Genomic DNA, 25,304 nt, shown 5'->3' with positions numbered 1-25,304 from the left:
CAAAAGAAAGGATGGCAAAAGATGAGATGGCTGGACAGCGTTCCTGATGTAGCAAACACGAATTTGAGCAGACTTCGGAGGATGGTGGAAGACAGGAGGGCCTGGCGTGACTTTGTCCATGGGGTCACAAAGAGTCGGACTTGACTGTGCGACTGAACAACAACTACTCTGAATCTCAGAGTCTCAGTTCAGCTCACAATCTCCTTTACCTTCCCCCACCACAAACACAACAGACACCTGTGAGGTGGGTGGGGCTGAGAGAGCTCTCCCAGAAGCTGCCCTTTCAAGGACAACTCTGCAAGAGCTATGGCTGACCCAAGGGCATTCCAGCAGCTGCAAGTGGAGGAGAGGGATCAAACCTGGTTCTCCCAGATAAGAGCCCGCCAAACTGGCTCTATGTGAGGTGACACTGGGGAACCTCTATCTCTATGCTCTGTAGTTGGATCTTCAGAGGAGCTGGTTGGCCACTATGACAGGAGGCTGGACTAGATGGACCCTCACTGCTCTGATCCAGCAGGGCTCTTCTGATGTCCTTATGTTCCTAACAAACAGCTAGCCACAGGCTAAGCCAAGGAGAAAGATCACTTTGACTCCCAGACTTAAAAAACTGTAATAGGAAGGAAAACCAAAGCGGAGCCCAGATCATGTGCTGGGGGGGGGGGGGGCAGACTTATTCCCAAGACTCCTCTCTCCTTGTTTCCTCTTGAAAGCCAGTTTGGTGTAGTGGTTAAGTGTGTGGACTCTTATCTGGGAGAACCGGGTTTGATTCCCCACTCCTCCACTTGCAGCTGCTGGAATGGCCTTGGGTCAGCCAGAGCTCTCTTATCTGGGAGAACCGGGTTTGATTCCCCCCTCCTCCACTTGCAGCTGCTGGAATGGCCTTGGGTCAGCCATAGCTCTCATAGGAGTTCTCCTTGAAAGGGCAGCTGCTGTGAGAGCTCTCTCAGCCCCACCCACCTCACAGGGTGTGTTGTGGGGGGAGAAGATATAGGAGATTGTAAGCCGCTCTGAGTATCTGATTCAGAGAGAAAGGTGGGGTATAAATCTGCAGTCTTCTTCCTCTTCTTCCTCCTCCTCCTTCCTCCTCTTCCTCTTCTTCTTCTTTTCTGTGAATTTCCTGGACACTTGATAGAAGATTACTGGAGTAAATTCACAGGTAGAGAGAGAGTAAGAATGCCAAACGGGGCAGCACTGGGGAAATCTCTTCATCCCAAACCTGTTTGCACCATTCCATGGGTTTTAGGGGAGAGTCTGTTGATTGCTCAGGTGCACGGGGAGTCCACAGCCTAAGAAAGCGGGATTTAAATATTTGAAAACATGCGGATAGAATGTTTGCTTTTCAGCACCCGGCAGCAGATATGAGATACAGAGCGCACAATGTGGCAGTGTTTAACAGTGAGCAGGAAGTCAGTATTTGACTGTGGTTTATTGCTAACGTATCACCAGGAGTATTAAGGATATTTTGCATTAACTGCAGTCATTCAGTCAGAACTCATCACCCCACCCCCACTAAGTAAAGAGAATAAGAAGTGGGTGGATTTAGCTAGTCAAGAGGTACGGTTGCCAGTTTCAGGTTGGGAAATTCCTGGATGTTTGGGGGTGGAGCCTGAAGAAGATGGAAGGGGAGGGCCCTCAGCAAGGAGTCCACCATAGAGCCCACCCTTCAATGCTGCTATTTACACTGGGGAAACTGATCCGTGTCACCTGCAGATGTCATAATCCCAGGAGATCTCCAGCTACCACCTGGAAGTTTGGTAAACAGAAGTGAGACTCATGGATGAAGGTGGAAGGAGATCAAAAGCATCACCCGTGTAAACTGCCTGAACAGATTTCTTAAAGGAATAAAGACATGAAACTTCAGATTAGCAAAATATCCAGTTTCCTTACAAATGCAACTATAGAACATAGAAAACCAACGAAACAAAGCAGTAAACTGGAAGAGGACGCAGCCTACTAAATATCTCAGTCCATAAACAATTCAACAGGTAAATCTTTTTTTCTTTCTTTTAGGTCTGACATCCTAAGTGTGATCAAGTGAGGTGGACTATAAACTACGAAGGCAGCTCCATTTCAGATTACTCGTGTCAATTCCAAAACTATTAATCCATGAATATAGTGGATCCCAGATCTTTTGACGATCCTGAAGGTTTCAGCTCAGGGGGATGGGTGAAAGATCTTGATTGTAACGATTGTTGACAGTTCATATTTTCTTTTTGTTTGTATATATGTGTTACACAATAAAAGCATATTTTAAGTGGAAAAAAAAAAACTACGAAGGCAGCATTAATCCATCCAGAAGATATAGAGGAGGGTGTGGAATTGTTTTCTGTGGCCCCAGAAGGTAGTACCAGAACCAACGGGTTGAAATTAAATCAAGAGTTTCTGGCTCAGCGTTAGGAAGAACTTCCTGACCGTTGAATTCAAATGGTTGAATTTCAAGGTCTGATTTGAACTCCTAAATTCTAATGTCAAACACCTGAATGGCCAGATTTTGGCATTTATGATATTTGGACTTTCCCCAGAACTTTTGTTCCCAGCCTGGTCTCCTTTGGGCTTTCTTCACATTGATCGGCTTCCATGGGAAAGCAGGAAACCTGCAGAGGAAGGCTGCCAGCAGCCGGGTGGTTAAAGCACACCAATAGCAAGGAACACGTTCTGTGCAGCACAAAAGAGAGATCCAAGTGAATAGTGGTGTTGGTCTGAAGCAATATGGCAAAGTTAGAGTCCAATCACACCTTTAAGACCAACCACGTTTTATTCAGGCTGTGAGCTTTTGTATGCATGCACACTGTTTGACAAAGTGTGCATGCACACAAAAGCTCACGGCCTGAAAAAAACGTTGTTGGTCTTAAAAGCTGCTATTGGATTTCAACTTTGTGCAGCAGAAAGCCAGCTAGAAAACCAGACTGTGACAAAAAAGACTAATCCTCTAGAAGCAATGCTACATTTATAAACGTAGAAGAAATGTTAACAATATGCCCAGGAGGTCGTTATGTTCCGCCTCCCAACATCTGTTGGCCATCCCCGGCCCAAGAGACACCCGCCTCGCCTCAACTAGGGCAGGGCTTTTTCAGTCTTGGCCCCGACCTGGTGGAATCAGCTCCCTGCAGAGATCCGGGCCCTACCTGGCCTATTAGCCTTCCGTAGGGCCTGTAAAAGAAGAAGAAGAAGAAGATATTGGATTTATATCCCGCCCTCCACTCCGAAGAGTCTCAGAGCGGCTCACAATCTCCTTTACCTTCCTCCCCCACAACAGACACCCTGTGAGGTGGGTGGGGCTGGAGAGGGCTCTCACAGCAGCTGCCCTTTCAAGGACAACCTCTGTCAAAGCTATGGCTGACCCAAGGCCATGCCAGCAGGTGCAAGTGGAGGAGTGGGGAATCAAACCCGGTTCTCCCAGATAAGAGTCCGCACACTTAACCACTACACCAAACCACTACACCAACAGAGCTGTTCCCCCAGGCTCTGAGGCTGCAGGCGTCTCTTCTTGATCTGGTTGGCCTCCCCGGCTAGCACTGTCATCTGTGCTAGGAAATGAAATACAAACTGCCATCCCTACGAGATATCCTGATATGAGATGGCTAGGCTGGGCAATGTGTGATGTCCTGGTCATCGGAGTGCTGTTGAGTCTAGGGTTGCCAAGTCCAATTCAAGAAATATCTGGGGACTTTGGGGGTGGAGCCAGGAGACATCAGGGCGGAGCTGGGAACAAGGGTGTGACAAGCATAATTGAACTCCAAGGGAGTTCTGGCCATCACATTTAAAGGGGCAGCACACCTTTTCAAATGCCTTTCTTCCATAGGAAATAATAAAAGATAGGGGCACCATATTTTGGGGCTCATAGAATTGGACCCCCTGGTCCAATCGTTTTGAAACTTGGGGGGTATTTTGGAGAGAGGCACTAGATGCTATACTAAAAGTTTGGTGCCTCTACCTCAAAAAATAGCCCCCCCCAGAGCCCTCAATACCCGCTGATCAATTCCTCATTTTTCCCTATGGGAATTGTTCTCCATAGGGAATAATAGTGCCCAGTAGACATTTCCCTCCCCCCCACGCTTTCTAAAGGGGGGGAGGGCCTCCAAACCAGGGAATCCCCTGCCCCCTCCCTCTCTCTCACACACAAATACTTACTGGGTCTTGTTCCTGCAGAATATTCCTGCTTGCTCTGAAAACGAAACCAAAAGAAAGGGAGGGGCTGTTCTCTAAGGAAACTGTTACAGATCCTTTCCCATGAAGCCCTTCCTGTTTCCTGCTCAGCCTTAAAGGGACGCATTTTAAAAACTGTTTGCAGGTTTCTAAACCTGCAGGAGCTCTAAATCTACAGAATGACTCTGGGGGCGGGGCTTCCCCCGCCGGCCAGCTGGCTGGGGCGGGGAGAAGCCTGTCAAAATGGGGGATCCCCCGCTGGGACCTGGGGATTGGGAAGCCTAGTTGAGTCGTCTGTTTATAAAATGTTTTTTATTGTATTTTATTGTTTTATTCTATGTTGTACTCCGCCCTGAGCCCTGCGGGGAACGGGCGGAATAGAAATTTATGAAAATAAATTAATAATAAAGAAATAATAAATACAATTACAACATAAATTGTGAACGCTGAATGTTTACACATGGGGATATTACATAATTCAGCAACACTTTGCCATCCTATAGGAAGAGCCAAATAGTCTCAAAAAATTAGTCCCAGGCACTCCAAAACAATATTATAATCCAGCATCCCTCTATTCTTAGGTGTCTGCTGACCTCTCCGGACTTCATCCCAACTCCCAAAGTTGGGATGAAGGAAATTTGAGTGCAGCAATCGTTTCCTCTCTTTGTCGAGAGCCCTGCTTCACCCTGCTGCTCTAGAACCCCCTTAAAAATGTTTACATTCATTGAAAGCCGGAAAAAGCTAAAGCCTTCACTGTTTCCAAATATTGCAGGGGGGCGCCAAATCGCGTATGGATCCGGTCCTGGGTCAGACATAGCTTTCACAAGAGTTGTCCTTGAAAGGGCAGCTGCTGTAAGAGCTCTCTCAGCCCCACCCACCTCACAGGGTGTCTGTTGTGGGGGGAGGGGAAAGGTAGGTAGGTAGGTAGGTAGGTAATTTTATTTATATCCCGCCCTCCCCGCCGGAGCAGGCTCAGGGCGGCTAACAACATCATTCAGTTTCCCTTATACAAAAGACAAGGTTACATTAACATTAAACATTAAAAATTCTGATAAGTTTAAAATCACTTAATTAAGTTGATAAAAGTGCTAATGCTAGTTGTGCTTTTATAATGGCGGTAATCATTAGCAATTTCTTTCTTCGTCAGCGAAAGCCAGTCGGAAGAGGAAGGTCTTGCAGGCCCTGCGGAATTGTTCAAGGTCCCGCAGGGCCCGCATTTCCTCTGGAAGTTGGTTCCATAGGTTCGGGGCTGCAGAGGAGAAGGCCCGGTTACGGGTACATTGCAGCTTCACCTCTTTCGGTCCGGGGGTGGTCAACAAGTTTTTTCCAGCTGACCTCAGTGCTCTCTGGGGTTCGTATGGGGAGAGACGGTCCCTAAGGTAGACAGGTCCTCGACCATATAGGGCTTTAAAGGTAATGACCAGCACTTTGTAACGAACCCGGTATGTAACTGGCAGCCAGTGCAGCTCGCGCAGCCCAGGCTGTATGTGCTCCCATTTAGGGAGCCCCAACAACAGTCTGGCCGCTGCGTTCTGCACCAGCTGCAGCTTCCGGGTTCGGTACAGAGGCAGCCCCATGTAGAGGGCATTACAGTAATCCAGTCTCGAGGTGACCGTTGCGTGAAGTACCGTTGCCAGGTCTTGGCGCTCTAGGAAGGGAGCCAACTGCCTTGCCCGCCTCAGGTGAAAAAAGGCTGACTTGGAAGTGGCTGCAATCTGGGCCTCCATTGATAAAGAAGGCTCCAGTAAAACTCCCAGACTCCTGACCCGGTGCGCCGCTTTCAGTGGTGCCCCGTCGAAGACCGGGAGAGGTATTTCCCCTTCCCGGGCGCCCCGACCCAGACAAAGGACTTCTGTCTTCGCTGGATTCAATTTCAGCCCGCTCCCCCTCAACCACATTGCCATGTCCTGCAAGGCCCGGTCTAAATTTTCAGGGACGCAGCCAGGCCGGCCGTCCATCAGCAGATAGAGTTGGGTGTCATCTGCATATTGGTGGCACCCAAGTCCATATCTCCTGGCAATCTGGGCAAGAGGGCGCATATAGATATTGAATAATATTGGTGAGAGAACTGCCCCTTGAGGCACTCCACAATCCAGTGTGTGCCTCCGGGACCGCTCACCACCAATTGCCACCCTTTGTCCCCGATTCTCGAGGAAGGAGGAGAGCCATTGTAGGGCAGACCCCCTCACCCCTATATCGGCGAGGCGGTGGGTCAGTAGCCGATGGTCGACCGTGTCGAACGCGGCCGACAGATCTAACAGCATCAGCACCGCCGCCCCGCCCCGATCCAGATGCCGTTGGAGATCATCTACCAGGGCGACCAGTACTGTCTCCGTCCCATGACCCGGGCGAAAGCCGGACTGGCAAGGGTCTAGGATGGAAGCGTCATCCAGAAAACTATGCAACTGCGACGCCACTGCCCTCTCTATCATTTTACCTAAAAACGGTAAATTGGAGACCGGTCGGTAGTTTGCCAATTCGGCCGGGTCTGCTGTACTTTTTTTCAAGAGGGGTCGGACCAAAGCCTCTTTCAGGGATGATGGGAAGCGCCCCTCCGAGAGGGATCTATTTATGATGTCCCGTAGAGGACATTCAAGCTCCCTCAGGCAGGATTTAATTAGCCAGGAGGGGCATGGGTCCAAATCACAAGTTGTAGGGCGCGCAGAGGAGAGAATTCCGTCAACTTCCTCCAGGCTGAGCGGGTCGAAATGATCCAGAATTAAATCAGAAGACAGGCAAGGGGCCTCGGGCTCATGTGCTGTATCTAAGGTGATGGGCAGGTCCTGGCGGAGCGACGTGATTTTGTCTGCAAAAAATTTCGCAAAAGCCTCACAGCCTATTTCTAATTCTTTGACGTTTGGTCTGCCCTGGGGCAGTGTAGTTAAATGTCCAATTATTTTAAACAATTGTGCCGGGCGCGAATTTGCAGACGCAATCTTGGCCGCGAAGTACTTCTTCTTCGCGGTCTTGACTGCCATCTCATACGACCTCATAAACGTTCTGTAGGATGTTCTCGCCGCTTCGCCACGAGTGCGCCGCCACTGCCTCTCTAGTCGTCGGAGTCCTTGTTTCAGCCGGCGTAGCTCCAGGGTATACCAGGGAGCCAGCCTTGAACGAGGGCGCAGAGGACGTCGGGGTGCGATCTCGTTGATTGCCCCAGATAGCCGGTCTTGCCAGGCATCAACCAGGGCATCAAGGGAATTGCAAGGGGGCCAAGGATCCCGAAGAGCTGTTTGGAACCGTTCCAGGTCCATCAGGCTCCGCGGGCGAGCCAAAATAGGCTCTCCGCCCTTACAGGGTTGTGGTAGCGTCTCCATACGAGCCTTGAGGGCTAAGTGATCCGACCATGGTATCGCCTCCGTCGCGATTTCGTTCACTTTAATCCCGGCCGCAAAGATCAGATCTAATGTGTGCCCAGCCTGATGTGTGGGAGTCGTAACAAATTGGGAGAGTCCCAGTGTCGCCATGGAAGACACTAGGTCCATCGCCTGAGTGGACGCCGCGTCATCGGCGTGGACATTGAAGTCACCCAGGACCAGAAGCCCTGGGTACTCCAACGCCCAGCCGGACACCGCCTCCATCAGGGATGGTAAGGCGCTGGCCGGTGCGTTAGGCGGACGGTACACCAGCCAGATCGCCAACCTCTCCCCGACATCCAACACAAGGCCGACACATTCAACACCATCGATCTTTGGGGCCGGGAGGGCCCGGAAGGAGTAAGCCTCCCGCATGAATACCGCCACCCCGCCCCCCCGCCCGCTAATCCGCGACTGGTGGAAGACCGAGTAACCCGGGGGAGTCATCTGGGAGAGTGCCGTTGTCTCTCCCTCTTGAACCCAGGTCTCGGTCACGCAAGCCAGGTCTGCATCCTGCCGAAGCAGGAAGTCCTTGATGGTCTCGGTCTTATTATTTATAGACCTGGCGTTGCATAGCACCAGTGTCGGACGCGGGCAAATTCTCTTGGTCCCCTTACTTGTCACCGTTGGGATGGGAAGTAGACTAGAAGGGGGCCGAGCACTATTTTGTCTCTGTCTCCTTCTCTCATATCTCCGTCCATTCCCACCGTCATATCTTCCCCTCCCCAGGAGCACTGAGATCCCCTGACCGGTCATCCCAAGCCTATTCTTTGATGGTTATTATTAAGTTCAACTGACTAATTTACATAAACAGCACAGATTCCCAGCCCACCCCCGTCCTTGGTTCCTAATTATCCAGATCACAAAATCTTTCCTAATTGATTAGTAAATAAATAATTCTTACTTAGCACAGTACTAAAACCTAATTCCTAAAATTTAAAGTGCTAACATGAATAAATAATCAGTTTAAATTAATTAATCCAATATGCATTTAAATACATAAAATACACAGTAATAATCCAATTTCTAATCAATTTAAAATTTCTAATCCAATTTCTAATCAAATTAAATTAGTTCATTGCTAATAATTCTAATAGGTGATCAGTAGTTCATTAGGCAGCAAAGATAAATTAAGGAGGTGAGGTAGGGTGTAGTTCTTAAAGTGCTGTTAGTTGGTGTAAAATCTTTTAGAAACGAATGTCCAGGTTTTAGGCGTCTTCGGCGCTTCGTGGCGGCTTTAAAGTGCAGGTGCTGTTTTCTGGTATAGAGACAGTTTTTGGGTGCTGTTCTTAGTATGATCTTTTGAAGCATGGGTGGGAGAGCTTCTTGGCTGATGGCCCTGCCTCGGGTGAAGGAGATGGAAAGGAAAGGAGATGGTAAGCCACTCTAAGGCTCCTTCAGGTAGTGAAGGGCAGGGTATAAATCCAATATCCTTCCCCTCCTCCTTAGCAGCTCCTACCCCCAGGTGGGGCCTAGAGAGCTCCCAAAATTAAAACTTATCTCCTGCCTAAGAGGTCCGTTACCCTGAAGGAAAATGGCTGCTTCAGAGGATGGACTCTATGGCATTATAGGGTAGCCAACGCCAGGATAGGAAATTCCTGGGTATTTGTTCTAAGCCATCCTGAGCCCACTTGTGGGATAGGGTGGGATATAAATCCAAAATTAAATTATTTGCTGGTGGAGCCTGGGGAGGGGGGAGACCACCCCCAAGATCACCCTTCAAAGCATCCATTTACCCAAGACCACCCTTCAAAGCATCCATTTACCCAAGACCACCCTTCAAAGCATCCATTTAAGCCATCTCCAGATGAGTATGAGCAACACAGAGAATCACAGCAAAGGGTGACAATAATAAACCATAAGGTTTCTGTGATAACCAGCTTTATATCAAAGATTTCAGGTTTTCACGGCTGGTAACATCATTAGGGTTTGTAGACTCTTTCGGGCTCAAGTGCCGTGTTCTACTGGAGAAAGTTTTCCTTCCAGACGTTTCGTTCTCAGCTGCGGAGAACATCCTCAGTGGCGTTGCAGCCGGAGCAGGCGCTCTGACCTTCTTGGCTGCTGTGCATTGACAGCTTCTATATCACTTTACACAGTTTTTTAATACTTATAAACCTCTTTATATTCTTTGAAGGCTCCCCTAAGGGCAGTTTGCAAGACCCATTTTGAAAACTGAGAATGTTCTGAAGGAGAAGAGTTGGAATCTTGCCTGTGCTCTGATGAAATTGTAAAAAGCTGGTCAAAGCCTTTGGTGAAACGGGGAAAATAAAAGTACAAACTGGTAGCTGTGTTGGGTTGTGTACTACTCAAGCTGGATCTTCAAAAAAAAGACATCGTGGGGTCTCCTCAGGAAGAAGTGGACCGTGGATTCCCTCTATTACGTGGAAGGGCAGAACCTGATACTTACAAAACAGTTTATTCTGAACTTTCAAAGACTGTGTTCTTCCTTTTTGTTTGCTAGGGTGTTGTGTTCATCAGTGTATAGTTTGAAATTATATTTTGTTAAATGTTTCAAAGAATATAAAGAGGTTTATAAGCATTAAAAACTGTGTAAAGTGATATAGAGGCTGGTTATCATAAGAACCTAAGAGAAGCCATGTTGGATCAGGCCAATGGTCCATCCAGTCCAACACTCTGTGTCACACAGTGGCCAATATATGTGTGTGTGTATACACACACACACACACACACACACACATATATATATACACACACACACATACTGTGGCTAATAGCCACTGATGGACCTCTGCTCCATATTTTTATCAAATCCCCTTTTGAAGCTGTCTATGCTTGTAGCCACCACCACCTCCTGTGGCAGTGAATTCCACATGTTAATCACCCTTTGGGGGAAGAAGGACTTCCTTTTATCCGTTTTAACCTGTCTGCTCAGCAATTTCATCGAATGCCCACGAGTTCTTGTATTGTGAGAAAGGGAGAAAAGGACTTCTTTCTCTGCTTTCTCCATCCCATGCATAATCTTGTCACAGAAACCTTATGGTTTACTATTGTCACCTCCTGATGGCATCCCTGCCCACTCCGCTCCCTCCCTCCTCGGCCTCCACCTCCAAATCTCCAGGAGTTTCCCAGCTCAGAGCTGGCAACCCTGTCGCAGAGGCAGGGATGGCAGGAGAGGGTCTGCTTTTCAGCGGTGCAGAAGGGGAGGCAACAATTTTGGGGGAGCAAAGCTGGAGCACCTTCCCAGGCCAGGGGCTTCTGGAGATCTCAATTACGCTCTTTTTAAAGAAGAATAAAGCTCCCCCCCAAAAAAACGTTTTCCTGGATGCTCCGGCAACATAATGCAGTGCAGCTGGAATCTCTTGCCCATTCAAAGCTGCTGCCTTTGCATTTCTGGTGTTCCCCTTGGAGTTCATAGATAATTAATTCCAAAAGGTTTCTCTTGCGGTTCTTGAAGCCCAATTAAACCAATCTAAGGCCAAATGCTTTGCCAAACGAGGCCCTGTGGATTAGGATGGGATTGTCTGTCTGTCTGTCCATCCATCCACCCGTCTGATTTAGATTGTACACTAATTGCAGACTGTGATTTCCCTCCCCCTCCCCAATTTCCAAGTGGAAATGGGCTCATTTGCATGCAGAAACAAAAGCAACGCAGAGCTAAATATGCTTCCCTGCAAACTGCCTCTTTCCTTGACATTCTGGGGCCCCCGCGGTAGATTAATTGAGGGCAGTAATTAATCCAGCCTGTTAAGGCCAGCAGAGAGGGCTAGGTTTGGACTTTCGTTGCAAATGGGCTTTGGGGGTTGGAAATCCAGTCCAGATGCAGTAAGAGGACCTGGCATGCTGGGTTTTAGGTGCTTCAGAGATGATGAAATGTTTTGCATAATTTCCCTATGGCAATACCAGGCATCAGCTGGGTGGCGATTGGGGGGGGGGGTATTACTCATAAGATCTGTTGATTCCTACAAGCAGGGCTTGAATTCAACAGGAGCTCGCAAGAGCACAGCTCCTGAACCTCCAGTCAGGGTCTGCATGCAATGGGGAATCACAGAATCATAGAAATGGAAGGGACCTCCAGGGTCATCTAGTCCAACCCCCTGCACAATGCAGGAAACTCACAAACACCTCCCCCTCAATTCACAGGATCTTCATTGCTGTCAGATGGCCATCTAGCCTCTGCTGAAAAACCTCCAAGGAAGGAGAGCCCACCACCTCCCGAGGAGGAAGCCTGTTCCACTGAGGAATCGCTCTAATGGTCAGGAAGTTCTTCCTAATGTTGAGCCGGAAACTCTTTTGATTTAATTTCAACCCATTGATTCTGGTCCTGCCTTCTGGGGCCACAGAAAACAATTCCACACCATCCTCTAGATGACACCCCTCCAAGTCCTTGAAGATGGTGATCATATCACCTCTCAGCCGCCTCCTCTCCACTTTAAACAGGCCCAGCTCCTTCAACCTTTCCTCATAGGACTTGGTCTCCAGACCCCTCACCATCTGAGTCGCCCTCCTCTGGACCCGTTCCAGCTTGTCTATATCCTTCTTAAAATGTGGTGCCCGAAACTGAACACTATCCTCCAGATGAGGTCTTACCAGAGCAGAGTAAAGCAATGCCATCACATCACGTGATCTGGACACTAGACTTCTGTTGATACAGCCCAGAATTGCATTTGCCTTTTTAGCCACCGCATCACACTGTTGACTCATGTTCAGCGTATGAACCACTAAGACTCCCCTACAGGGAGTTCTCTCCCTGCTGCACACAGATCCAAGGGGCATATGCAAATGAGACATGCTACAGAGTTCCTGCAACTTTTCCCCCTACAAAATGACCCCTGCATACAAGCAATAATGGTGAACAAAGGAATGCAGCTTTATTCAGTTTAACAGAGATAACAATGAACATCCCTCACCCGCCCAGTGAGCTTTATAAGAGAACAAGTCTACTTCCCAAAGCCAGGCAGTCTCCCAAGGAACCCAGCTGGAGTCAAGAACGGAATGCGGAGCTTCCCTGCAGCCTTCACACAGTTCAGAAGTCTCTGTCCTCCCTCGTTGAGGCCTCTTCTCTTCCAAGCTGCCTTCTCTGTTCGAAACCACTCTCACTTGAGAGCCAGTTTGGTGTGGTGGTTAAGTGCACGGACTCTTATCTGGGAGAACCGGGTTTGATTCCCCACTCCTCCACTTGCACCTGCTGGAATGGCCTTGGGTCAGCCATAGCTCTCTTATCTGGGAGAACCGGGTTGGATTCCCCACTCCTCCACTTGCACCTGCTGGAATGGCCTTGGGTCAGCCAGAGCTCTCTTATCTGGGAGAACCGGGTTTGATTGCCCACTCCTCCACTTGCAGGTGTTGGAATGGCCTTGGGACAGCTGTAGCTCTCACAGAGGTTGTCCTTGAAAGGGCAGCTGCTGTAAGAGCTCTCTCAGCCCCACCCACCTCACAGGGTGTCTGTCGTGGGGGGAGAAGATATAGGAGATTGTAAATCGCTCTGAGTCTCTGATTCAGAGAGAAGGACTGGGTATAAATCTGCAGTCGTCGTCGTCGTCGTCGTCGTCTTCTTGAGAAGGACTGGGTATAAATCTGCAGTCGTCGTCGTCGTCGTCGTCGTCTTCTTCTTCTTCTTCTTCTTCTTCTTCTTCTTCTTCTTCTTCTTCTTCTTCTTCTTCTTCTTCTTCTTCTTCTTCTTCTTCTTCTTCTTCTTCTCCTTTCAACTTTTTCTCCCTTCGCAGCTGCCATTTTCTTCTGCTTCTGCTTGCTCCTTCTCTACACCCTCCTCCCATCCCAGGCGTTCTTCATCTACAGTGCTGTGTAGAATTTAACGCCTTGCTTCCCAGGGACTGCTGTTCACATGGAGAAGGGCTGTCTGCCTCACAACCTTCCCCCTCCTGTTTACAATTGTAATTTCCACTATTGGGGGGTGGGGTGGGGGAAGCACTATCTGCCAGACCTCCTGCCCACCCCCAGGCCTGTTTCAAGGGACCTCATGGAAGACATTATAGGGCCAACTTTGGGTTGGGAAATCCCTGGATATTTGGGGGTGGAGCCTTAGGACATTTGGATTTGGGAAGGGGCTAGACCTCAGTGGGGTATAATGCCATAGAGTCCACTCTCCAAAGCGGGCATCTTCACCAGGGGAACTGATCTCTATAGTCTGGAGAGAAGAAGAAGAAGTATTGCAGATTTATACCCTACCCTTCTCTCTGACTCAAAGACTCAGAGCGGCTTACAGTCTCCTTTATCTTCTTCCCCCACAACAGACACCCTGTGAGGTAGGTGGGGCTCAGAGAGCTCCGACAGAAACTGTCCTTTTAAGGACAACTCCTATGAGAGCTATGACTGACCCAAGGCCATTCCAGCAGCTGCAAGTGGAAGAGTGGGGAATCAAACCCGGTTCTCCCAGATAAGAGAGCTCTGGCTGACCCAAGGCCATTCCAGCAGCTGCAAGTGGAGGAGTGGGGAATCAAACCCGGTTCTCCCAGATAAGAGAGCTCTGGCTGACCCAAGGCCATTCCGGCAGCTGCAAGTGGAGGACTGCGGAATCAAACCCAGTTGTAATTCCAGATCTCCAAGCAAAGTAATGCACAATGGTTCAAAAAATCCTAATTCCAGGGCTTTTTTTTTTTTTAGCAGGAACGCACAGGCTGGCTTGGTGTCAGGGGGTGTGGTCTAATATGCAAATGTCTGGCTTTTTGTACAAAAAAACCTTGTGTGAAAAAAGTAGATGTCATGGGGTGTCACCTAAAATGCAAATGAGTTCCTGCTGGGCTTTTTCTACAAAAAAAGCCCTGCCTAAACATATGTTGATGAAGTCCGAGCTGGCAGTAATTGACCAGGAGAAAGATCTTGGAATCATGGCTGATCTCTCTGAAAATGTCGGCTCAATGCACGACTGCAATAAAAAGGGCAATTGCTATGTTGGGGATTATTAGGAAGAAAATTAAAAACAAATCAGCCAGTCTCATAATGCCCCTGTATAAATCGATGGTGCGGCCTCATTTGGATTACTGTGTACAATTCTGGTCACCGCACCTCAATAAAGATATTATAGCATTGGAAAAGATGCAAAAAAAGGACAACTAAAATGATTAAGGGGATGGAACGCTTTCCCTATGAAGAAAGGCAACACCGGCATTGTGTTTCCGAAACAAAATATTCTGCACTCAAAAGACGCTCTGCTTGAACGCTGCACCATTGTGAGCCGAACCTTAATAGCAGGTTTTGCATAGAGTTCTTTGGCAGATAAAACATCGCCTTGCAACTCTCCTCTCAATGACAGGGGTTGACACGAAGGAGAAAGAGAAGGAGAAGGAGAAGGAGAAGGAGAAGGAGAAGGAGAAGGAGAAGAAGAAGAAGAAGAAGAAGAAGAAGGAGGAGGAGGAGGAGGAGGAGGAGGAGGAGGAGGAGGAGGAGGATTGCTGTTGTGCTGAAATGAACAGGTTGGGATCTGTTTGTTTTCAGCATCTTTGTCGTTACCTTCAGATAATAAACACTGTCGCTTAATGGTATAATTATGATGGAATGCGCCATAAATAGAACAACGCAGTGTGCAAATCTTCTGCAACAGAAGGTGAGCACACATGGATCAGAGATACAAATTCGCCCACCTTGCTCACATTAGCACACAAATGATTCTGCCCTCACCCTGACGGGTGCCGAATAATACATTGCTGCATGGCAACAAACCACTGCCTAGTGTCTTCGTAGCATGGCAGGTGAGCATAGGGCAGAGAGAGAGGACGGAAAGTGGTCACCGGGCACTTGGGTTGCCAATCCCCAGGTGGGAGCAGGGGATCTCACGGTTTGGAGGCCCTCCCCCCGCTTCAAGGTCATCAGAAAGCCAGGGTGGGGGAGGAGGGAATGGAAATGTCTGCTGGGAACTCTATTATTCCCTATGGAGCTTTATTCCCATAGAAAATCATGGAGAATTGATCCGTTGGTATCTGGGGCTCTGAGGGGGGCTGTTTTTTGGGGGTAGAGGCACCAAATTTTCAGTATAGCATCTAGTGCCTCTCCCCAAAATACCCCCCCAAGTTTCAAACAGATTGGACCAGGGGGTCCAATTCTATGAACCCCAAAAGAAGGTGCCCCTATCCTTCATTATTTCCAATGGAAGGAAGGCATTGAAAAGGTGTGCCTTCCCTTTAAATGTGATGGCCAGAACTCCCTTTGGAGTTCAATTGTGCTTGTCACAGCCTTGATCAGCCTGGCTCCACCCCTAATGTCACCTGGCTCCACCCCCAAAGTCTCCTGGCTCCACCCCCAAAGTCCCCAGATATTTCTTGAATTGAACTTGGCAACCGTACCAGGCACACTGCTTTTATCTCACCGCTGCGTCTGGTCAAATTGAATACGTAGGGAGCATGGAACTACGCAAAACCCTGACAAAGCTTTCTGTCAAAGGGAAAACTGCCTTTCTTTCAATAACCCCCACTCCTCATGGCAGATAATCGATTGTCCGCTGCATATGAAAAGGAAAAAGTGAAAACTGGCATGGGGGGGGGGCAGAACCCTGTCATGATCCTGGGCCTGCAGAGGCTAGGGTTGCCAAGTCCAATTGAAGAAATAGCTGGGGACTTTGGGGGTGGAGCCAGGAGATGTTAGGGGTGGAGCTAATATCAAGGCTGTGACAAGCGCCGCAGCCGCAGGTTCCCGCGCCGCAGCCGCACTAGCAGCTGTCCCTCCCTCCTCCTCCCGCTCGTCCTCCCCGTCCCTCCGCGGCCGCCTGAGGCTGGAGGCCTGGGTGAAGCAGGGCGGTGGCGCGGGCATGGAGAGCAGGGCCGGGGGCTCGGGGCCTCCTCCTCAGCCTCCGGCGCTGCCGCGCTGGTGCTGGTGGGGCTGTGCTGCACCCCTCCAAGAGCTCCCTCACCGCCCTGGGCCGCGCCTGGCTCTGCCGCCTCCGCTGCTCCGGCGCGCCCGATCTCCTCGCCGCGCTCCTGCTGCCCCTCTGCTGTGCCAACGCCGCCAGCGAGGCCCTCGGCCGACAGCTCCTCCTCCGCCGCCACCTCCTCCTGCTGCTGGGCGCCGATGGGCCCGCCGCCTACGGCTTCACTGGGCGGGGAGGGGGCGGCAGTGGCTCGCCATTTCCCCCCCTCCCCCCGCTTTCGTTTTTTGGGGGAGCGGGGGAAGAGGGTGGAAATCCTGGGGTCCCCCGCCAGGGCGGGAGGGTTGGGACCCCTAACCAAGTCCCTTGTGACCTCTGGTGGCGGGGAGGTCCTCCCTTGACGTCCTGGATGCTCCTAGAGCAGCCGGCATGTGACATTGCCAGCGCAATGATGTCATTTCTGAGTGACGTCATCGCTCCAGCAACATCAGGGGAGGATCCCCCTGCTGACCCAATGTGGGCTGGCGAGTTGGGAATCTCCGGGGCAGGAGAATCCCTGCCCAGCCTGGCAGGCCTTAGTGAGGCCTATAGGCTCCAGAAAAGCCTGCCTAGGAGTTACTACAGAAAGCCTACATTTCCCAGGATCCCCTCTGTCTCTCTGATTGGGTGGCAAGGTTTTGGAGGAAAACTGGCCCAGAGATGGGTGGGACCTGGGAGGAGAGCTTAAAAAGGGCCAAGCACAGACTGGATGGGTTTTTTTCCTGGAGAGGCTGCAGGCAGGGAGGATCTCATAAGAACATAAGAGAAGCCATGTTGGATCAGGCCAATGGCCCATCCAGTCCAACACTCTGTGTCACACAATGGCCAGAAAAACCCAGGTCCATCAGGAAGTCCACCAGAGGGGGCAGAACTCCAGAAGCCTTCCCACTGTTACTTCCAAGCACCAAGAATACAGAGCATCACTGCCCCAGACACAAGAATATAAGAGAAGTCATGTTGGATGAGGCCAATGGCCCATCCAGTTCAACACTCTGTGTCGTACAGTGGCCAAAAAGCACAGAAGCTATCAGGAGGTCCCCCAGAGAGGGCAGAACTCCAGAAGCCTTTCCACTGTTACCCCCATGGAGCAAGAATACAGAGCATCACTGCCCCAGACACAAGAACATAAGAGAAGCCGTGTTGGATCAGGCCAAAGACCCATCCAGTCCAACACTCTGTGTCACACACATGGCCAAAAACCCCAGAAGCTATCAGGAGGTCCACCAGAGGGGGCAGAACTCCAGAAGCTTCCCACTGTTACCCCCAAGCACCAAGAATAAGGGGCATCACTGACCCAGACATAAGGGAAGCCCTGTTGGATCCGGCCAATGGGCCATTCAGTCCAACACTGTGTCACACAGTGGCCAAAAAAACCAGGTGCCATCAGGAGGTCCACCAGAGAGTACAGAACTCCAGAAGACCTCCCACTCTTGCCCCCTCTCCCCAGCACCAAGAATAAAGAGCATCACTGCCCCGGACATAAGAACATAAGAGAAGCCATGTTGGATCAGCGTCAAGAGTCACTCCATCTTGTTCCTCTTGTCATGTGTATTCAATTGTACTATGCTATGCTGTGCTTCAATGCTATGCTGCGCTTGGTATGCCTTTGATATAACAGTAACTTGTTGCTTATCTGGAGGGAGGATGGCACGTCTGGGAATTGGCTAGTTGCTAGGTAACCGAGGTCAAAGAGCTGGAGGAGATGAGAACCATGAACTGATAGTGGGCACCTTAGCAAAAACCCCGCGCAAAACCCCCGCTTTTGCTTGGTGCACTTTGGCTTGAATTATAACAGTCAGGGCAAAGGTTTATAAGTTGAGGGAGCTAACAGCAAGGTCAGTTCCGACGTGTGTGTGTATGCCCATGAAACTGAAATAAAGATCTGGAGCTTCAATTGCCTTTTCCTTGACTCTGGGTCTGACAATCAGGCCAAGGGCCCTTCCAGTCCAACACTTTGTGTCACACAGTGGCCAAAAAACTAGGTACCATCAGGAGGTCCACCAGAGGAGACAGAACTCCAGAAGCCCTCCCACTCTTGCCCCCCCCGCCAAACACCAAGAATACAGAGCATCACTGACCCAGACATAAGAGAAGCCCTGTTGGATCAGGCCACTGGCCCATCCAGTCCAACACTCTGTGTCACACAGTGGCTAAAAAACCAGGTGCCATCAGGAGGTCCACCAGAGGGGACAGAACTCCAGAAGCCCTCCCACTCTTGCCCCCCCCCCCAAGCACCAAGAATACAGAGCATCACTGACCCAGACAAAAGAACATAAGAGAAGCCATGTTGGATCAGGCCAATGGCCCATCCAGGTCAACACTCTGTCACACAATGCCCCCAAAATTCCCCTGTGCCTTCAGGAGGTCTATCAGTGGGATCAGGACACTAGAAGCCCTCCCACTGTGCCCCCCTCAAAAGCACCAAGAATACAGAGCATCACTTTCCCCACGCAGAGAGTCCCATCAATAACTGGTGGCTTATAGCCACTGCTCCATATGCTTATCCAAGCCCCTCTTGAAGCCATCTATGCCTGTAGCCGCCACCCCCTCCTGTGGCAGTGAATTCCATGTGTTAATCATAGTTTGGGTGAAAAGGCCTTCCTTTTTTCCGTTCCAGCCTGACTCATAAGAACATAAGAGAAGCCATGTTGGATCAGGCCAATGGCCCATCCGGTCCAACACTCTGTGTCACATAAGAACATAAGAGAAGCCATGTTGGATCAGGCCAGTGGCCCATCCGGTCCAACACTCTGTGTCACATAAGAACATAAGAGAAGCCATGTTGGATCAGGCCAATGGCCCATCCGGTCCAACACTGTGTCACATAAGAACATAAGAGAAGCCATGTTGGATCAGGCCAATGGCCCATCCGGTCCAACACTCTGTGTCACATAAGAACATAAGAGAAGCCATGTTGGATCAGGCCAATGGCCCATCCGGTCCAACACTCTGTGTCACATAAGAACATAAGAGAAGCCATGTTGGATCAGGCCAATGGCCCATCCGGTCCAACACTGTGTCACATAAGAACATAAGAGAAGCCATGTTGGATCAGGCCAATGGCCCATCCGGTCCAACACTCTGTGTCACACAGTGGCAAAAAATTTTCTATATACACACACACTGTGGCTAATAGCCACTGATGGACCTGTGCTCCATATTTTTATCTAAACCCCTCTTGAAGGTGGCTATGCTTGTGGCCGCCACCACCTCCTGTGGCAGTGAATTCCACATGTTAATCACCCTTTGGGTGAAGAAGGACTTCCTTTTATCCGTTTTAACCTGACTGCTCAGCAATTTCATCGAATGCCCACGAGTTCTTGTATTGTGAGAAAGGGAGAAAAGTACTTATTTCTCTAATTTCTCCATCCCATGCATAATCTTGTAAACCTCTATCATGTCACCCCGCAGTCGACGTTTCTCCAAGCTAAAGAGTCCCAAGCGTTTCAACCTCGTGGGGGTTTTTCTTCCCTTTCCCACATAACATTGTCCTGTTTTTGTACACAAATCAGGAACAGCCCATTTTTTCCTGCAAAAAAAGTCCTTTATTATTTGTTATTTTAAATCTCTGCGAATCAGAGGCAGGCTGCTGTAGCCACAAGCGCTTTCTTGTAAGGAAGCATGCGAGGGAAAGAGCTTTAGGTCTTGTAGGCTCATCCCCTGAAAACCTGGTTGGTCTCAGAGGGGCTGCTGGGCTCGAATCAAACTATTCTGTTACGGATCAGCAGAGCTGTCCTTTGAGGCAGCTTCTTGTGCTGGAAAAGGAAACGGTGCCTTTTATGTGAGCAAAACGAAAAGCCCCCCTCTCCTGTCCTTCTCTTCGTCTGCATTATGTCGGTCAAGTGCCTTGTAGTTGCTTATAAATCCTCCCCCACGTGCCAATACAACTTTTCCGAAATGTGGCACGTCATGTATATTCCTTCCCACACAGAAGACATTATTCTCGGATGTCTGCATTATAAGGATGCTACAGAGAAATGGACCAGGCCGTTGATGTGCAAGTGAAATGAGCTTCCCCTGGATCTTTTAGCGACTAAATGTTTAATGGATTCTAAGGCAGCAAATATTCTTTTGTTAGCTAAATTCCTTGCTCGGGCCAAGAGAGTTCAGGCAGCCTGTGACAAGACATCTCTGATATGCTATAGCCTGCCCTCTCTGGCTTAAATTCTTCCTCTCTCTATCTAGTTGGGATTGATTGACACTATTCAAGACATAAGAACATAAGTACATAAGAGAAGACATGTTGGATCAGGCCAATGGCCCATCCAGCCCAACACTCTGTGTTACACAGTGGCCAATACATACACACACACACACTGTGGCTAATAGCCACTGATGGACCTCTGCTCCATATTTTTATCCAATCCCCTCTTGAAGCTGTCTATGCTTGTAGCCGCCACCACCTCCTGTGGCAGTGTGAGAGCCCTCTCAGCCCCACCCACCTCCCAGGGTGTCTGTTGTGGGGGGGAAGATATAGAAGATTGTAAACCACTTTGAATCTCTGATTCAGAAAGAAGGGTGGAGTATAAATCTGCAATCTTCTTCTTCTTCATCATCTCTCCCTCCCCCATCTATTTGCAGCTGAGGCGGCTGAGAGGTGACAAAATCACCATCTTGAAGGACTTGAAGGGCTGTCATATAGAGGATGGGGTGGAATTGTTTTCTGTGGCCCCGGAAGTTAGGACCAGAACCAATGGGTTGAGATTAAATCAGAAGAGTTTCTGGCTCAACATTAGGAAGAAATTCCTGACAGTTAGAGTGATTCCTCCATGGAACAGGCTTCCTCGGGAGGTGATGGGCTCTCCTTCCTTGGAGGTTTTTAAACAGAGGCTAGATGGCCATCTGAGAGCGATGAAGATCCTGTGAATTTAGGGGGAAGTGTTTGTGAGTTTTCTGCATTGTGCAGGGGGTTGGACTAGAGGACCCTGGAGGTCCCTTCCCACTCTAGGATTCTATGACTGATTCCTTAGTGGAACAGGCTTCCTCCTTGGGAGGTGGTGGGCTCTCCTTCCTTGGAGGTTTTTCAACAGAGGCGAGATGGCCATCTGAGAGTGATGAAGATCCTGTGAATTTAGGGGGAAGTGTTTGTGAGTTTCCTGCATTGTGCAGGAGGTTGGACTAGAGGACCCTGGAGGTCCCTTCCAACTCTAGGATTCTATGACAGTTAGAGTGATTCCTCAGTGGAACAGGCTTCCTCCTTGGGAGGTGGTGGGCTCTCCTTCCTGGGAGGTTTTTAAACAGAGGTTGGATGGCCATCTGATAGTAATGAAGATCCTGTGACTTGAGGGGGAGGTGTTTGTGAGTTTCCTGCATTGTGCAGGGGGTTGGACTAGATGACCCTGGAGGTCCCTTCAGACTCTAGGATTCCATGATTCCTTCCTACTTGCAGCTCTCAAACATCTGACCTTTGTTCGGTGTGATTCTTGCGTTAAGCAAGTTTGGCCACAGCTGGGCTAGAGAAAGAGGAATAATGGTAAGTGTGGTCTTTGGTTTATAATTTTGGACATATACATTATACGTTATAAAATAGTATGAGATGTTCCTTTAATAGTGAGTCTTTGAAAAAAATTCTTTGTGCTGAGCAACTATAGTACAGCCTTATAAATTTCACTGAAATTGACTTTTGTGTAGCACAGGTCTCCCCCGTTTCCCAACTTTACTGTGTTCATCCCGTTTGGTTTGCCTCACCTGGAGGTTGGCAACTTTAGTAGGCTAGTGTTCCGTGGCTGATTATGGGATGTCGCACCTTGAAGAAACACAGAGGCAAATTCATTGGAAGGTTGATTCGCAATTATTTGTTCCATCGGGGAGATGGAACCTCCAAGGCCGGAGGCAGGCTATTTCTGAACATCGGGGGGTAAGACAGAAGGCATGCTTCCCATGCTCTTCAGGGGTGCTTTTAAGCATGTACAGAGTGCAGCGTCCCCAGAACTGTTGCAACTTAATGCATGAAATCCAGAGAGCAACGCCTGCCCCATCTGTGGGTTTCTTCCAGCCCATCAGCCTAGAACAGGGGCAGCTAAAGTTGCTTAATGTAAGAGCCACATAAAATAAATGGCAGATGTTTGAAGAAGAAGAAGAAGAATTGCAGTTTTATACCCTGCCCTTCTCTCTGAATCAGAGTGGCTCACAATCTCTGTGACGGAATCGGCCCGATTCTGCCTTCAGACCCGGTCCTGTCAGCTCCCTATTGAGTCGCCAACTCCTGGAGGGAGCTATTTCTCCTCCTGCCCCTTGGGCTCGCTGCCACCACCTGCTCAGTCTAGGGGTTCAGATTGAGAGGAACAGGACTCCCAATCCCCCTCTCCAGCTATGAGGCCAGGCCTCAAGGTCCTCTGCCACCCTGTACTTGGGTTTCAGCACTTCTTTGGGGCACCCCTGGAGGATTGGCACCTTATCCAACTGCATGCCTTCCCTCTTGCCCGGGGCCCCCCTTTATAAAACAGCGTGGTCTAAAGCGGTTTGGGGATCTATGTGGTACAGAGTTTGACTGCTAGCATTTAAAACAGCAAAAAAAAAAATATTTATTTAAAAGAGAAAAAGAAAGGGAAAGAAAAACAAAACAAAAACAGTTGCATTTAAAAAGTTAGCACAGTACAGCACACAGCATAACAAAGAAAAGTGGATTATAAACGCATCCTGCTGGCCCTGATCTAAACATGCCCTGCCCTTTTGGATGACTTACTTTGTCTTACTGCCTGGAGGCCTCATTCTCTTTTGAATAGGCCGCATGCACAGGCAGGAGCTCTCCCACTGGCAACCTCTTCCTTCGAGCTGCAGCTGAGAACTGCCTTCTCTTCCTGCTAACTCCAAGCCCCAGAACAAAAGAACTTCCTGCCTCTCTAGGAGACTTTCCCCCTAGAGTTGTTGGTTTGGCTCTGGCAAGGGAGGGGGGTGTTTGGAGGGAGGCTACAAAGCCTGCTGAGGAGTTTACTGATCCCTGCCAATGAAGCACCAACACTCTAAGATGGCATTTCTCCACAATCTCCTATATCTTCTCCCCCCCACAACAGACACCCTGTGACGTGGGTGGGGCTGAGGGGGCTCTCACAGCAGCTGCCCTTTCAAGGACAACCTCTGCCAGAGCTATGGCTGACCCAGGCCATTCCAGCAGCTGCAAGTGGAGGAGTGGGGAACCAAACCCGGTTCTCCCAGATAAGAGAGCTCTGGCTGACCCAAGGCCATTCCAGCAGCTGCAAGTGGAGGAGCGAGGAATCAAACCCGGTTCTCCCAGATAAGAGAGCTCTGGCTGACCCAAGGCCATTCCAGCAGCTGCAAGTGGAGGAGTGGGGAATCAGACCCGGTTCTCCCAGATAAGAGAGTTCTGGCTGACCCAAGGCCATTCCAGCAGCTGCAAGTGGAGGAGGGGGGAACCAAACCCGGTTCTCCCAGATAAGAGAGCTATGGCTGACCCAAGGCCATTCCAGCAGCTGCAAGTGGAGGAGCAAGGAATCAAACCCGGTTCTCCCAGATAAGAGAGCTCTGGCTGACCCAAGGCCATTCCAGCAGGTGCAAGTGGAGGAGTGGGGAACCAAACCCGGTTCTCCCAGATAAGAGAGCTATGGCTGACCCAAGGCCATTCCAGCAGCTGCAAGTGGAGGAGCGAGGAATCAAACCCAGTTCTCCCAGATAAGAGAGCTCTGGCTGACCCAAGGCCATTCCAGCAGGTGCAAGTGGAGGAGCGAGGAATCAAACCCAGTTCTCCCAGATAAGAGAGCTCTGGCTGACCCAAGGCCATTCCAGCAGGTGCAAGTGGAGGAGTGGGGGAATCAAACCCGGTTCTCCCAGATAAGTGTCCGCACACTTAACCACTATACCAAACTGGGTCTCTCTTGAGAGCCACAAGACATGAACATCAGATGCTTAAGAGCCACAAGGAAGGAAGGAAGGAAGGAAGGAAGGAAGGAAGGAAGGAAGGAAGGAAGGAAGGAAGGAAGGAAGGAAGGAAGGAAGGAAGGAAGGAAGGAAGGAAGGAAGGAAGGAAGGAAGGAAGGAAGGAAGGAAGGAAGGAAGGAAGGAAAATAGATGGGGTGAGGGAGGGTGGAAGAGGTGAAAAGAAAGCAATTTTAACTTGAAATCCATTCTCAAAGCTGCTGGCTAGCTTGGCTTGGAGAAGCTATCTGCAGAGAGAAATGCCTTCTCCAAGCCAGCCGATGGGGTAGTGGGGGCTTCTAGAGCCACATAATATGTGTGAAAGCGCCACATGTGGCTGTAGTTTGGCCACCCCTGTCCTAGAAGCAAACGAGCCAAAGGTTGTTTCTTTTTTGCTGCAAATTGTCATGCAGAACATATGAACCTATGAAGCTGCCTTCTACTGAATCAGACCCCCCCTGGGTCCGTCAAAGTCAGTCTTGTCTCCTCAGACTGGCAGCGGCTCTCCAGGGTCTCAATCTGAGGTTTTTCACGCCTACTTGCCTGGACCCTTTTTAGATGGAGATGTCGGGAAATCGACCTGGGACCTTCTGCTTCCCAAGCAGATGCTCTCCCATGGAGCCACCGTCCCTCCCCACACAGTGTTGCCACCCTCTAGGTAGGACTGGCGTTTGCTCAGCTTCACAAGTGACCTCCCGACTACATGGAGCAAACGTCAGGGGAGTGGAGTCCATGACACCATGCCCTGGCTGAGCTCTGACCTCAGCCTCTTGTCCCTAAATCTCCAGGAATTTCCGCACCTGGAGTTGGCAACGCTGCGTAAAGGCAGATGGGCCGGTGTGGGGAGCAGGGGCTGCAGCCCAAGAAATATTTACTCCAAGCTTTTCTTATACGGATTTTTAAAAGCCTTTCATGTGAGCTACTCCAGATTTATTTCTGAGACTGAATTTAGCATCAAAGGCTTTCGCTCAAACTTTAATTTATGGATCTGTGTGAGAGAGAGAAGAAATGCTGCGGACTTATCAGAGTCCAATTTCAAGCACTTTTCTGCCCTGGTTGCGTTGGACATCACAGGCATCAAACGTAGCCAGAGACTCCCCGTTTCCCCCTTTGGG

The sequence above is a fragment of the Heteronotia binoei genome, chromosome 21, assembly GCF_032191835.1.
Source record: "Heteronotia binoei isolate CCM8104 ecotype False Entrance Well chromosome 21, APGP_CSIRO_Hbin_v1, whole genome shotgun sequence".
NCBI lineage: Eukaryota > Metazoa > Chordata > Lepidosauria > Squamata > Gekkonidae > Heteronotia > Heteronotia binoei.
This window is presented reverse-complemented; position numbering follows the sequence as displayed.